Raw genomic sequence first — 1451 nt, 5'->3', positions numbered from 1 at the left:
TTAGCCACTTGAGCCACAGGTGCTGAGCCATCTTGAGCATTTGAAGGGTCTAAGTTGTGTGCACTCTTTATGAGAATCTAATACCTGATGATCTGAGGTGGAGATGGAGTGCGCTTGAATCATCCCCAAACCATCTCCACCCTCCTCCAGTCTGTGGAAAAATTGTCATCCATGAAACTGGTCCCTGGTTCCCAAAGGTTGGGGAGTGCCACTGTAGATGTCCCCCTCTAACTCTGTCAAGCATAGGTCCAGCTGGGTTGTCTGGTTCTTCCAAGAGTAAGGAACACATCTCAAAGCTCTCCATGGGTTCTGTTGAAGGCTCCTTTGCTAGGATTGGTGGTGGAATGTAGCATCCTATCCACTGCTCCCCTAAAAATGTGAGAACTTGCAGCATGGCCACCTTGCCACCAGGCTTCTCATCAAAGCTTCTCTTCTCTCCTCTGAATTCAATTTACATCTTCAAAAAATTTTTTTAATTTCATGTTAATGTGAGGGTACATACAACTAGGTTATAATGTTTGCATTTGTTAGGTAGACTTCCTCTTGTACTTGTGTCCTGTACCCAAGAGGTGTGCCATATACTCAATTTACATCAATGTTCTGACTGAGAAGACCAGAATGGGAGGCAGGTTCTAGAGGCCATGTCTTTCTTTTTTCTTTTCTTTTTTTTTTTTTTTTGAGATAAAATCTCATTCTGGCTGGAGCTCATAGCAATTTCAAACTCCTGGGCTCAAGTGATCCTCCTGCATCAGCCTTCTGAGTAGTTGGGACCAACAGGCCTGTGCCACCATGTCCAGCTAATTTTTCTTATTTTTGTAGACACAGGATCTTGTTCTTGCTCAGGCTGGTCTCAAACTCCTGAGCTCAAGTGATCCTCCTGCCTCAGCCTTCCAGAGTTGTAGGTTTATAGGGGTGAGCCTCTGTGCCTGGCATTTTTGAAAATCTGCATGGGAGCAGGTCTCTATCACTCACACTTTATGATCTGTGGGAGAGAAGAGTCTAACATCCTCTTACACCTGTCCTTTCTTTTTCTTAATTTCTTTCAACATATTTTTATTGTAGTAAACTACACATGAAATAAAATTTAACATTGTAACCATTTTAAAATATACAATCTAGTAGCATTTAGTACATTCCTGCCAGCAGGGCTCTGCCAGCTTTGTTCTCCAGAGGTCTCCTCATGCTGCCAAGCAGCCATATTGACAGGACATGAGACCGCCCCACCAACTCTCTGTCTCACTTAGCTCCCATAGGGTGCTCGGGAAACTCACACAGGCTCATGCCAACACACCCTGAGGCACCTGGTTCTGCCATAACACCCATATCTTTTCCTCTAGATTGGCAGTCCACAACCCACTGGTACCAGTCCATGGCCTGTTAGGAACCAAATTGCACAGCAGGAGGTGAATATTAGGTGAGCAAGTGAAGCTTCATCTGTATTTACAGTTGTT

This window comes from Otolemur garnettii, unplaced genomic scaffold (assembly GCF_000181295.1).
Source record: "Otolemur garnettii isolate 467f Iridium unplaced genomic scaffold, OtoGar3 scaffold00105, whole genome shotgun sequence".
NCBI classification, from domain to species: domain Eukaryota; kingdom Metazoa; phylum Chordata; class Mammalia; order Primates; family Galagidae; genus Otolemur; species Otolemur garnettii.
Note: the sequence above shows the minus strand (reverse complement) of the source record.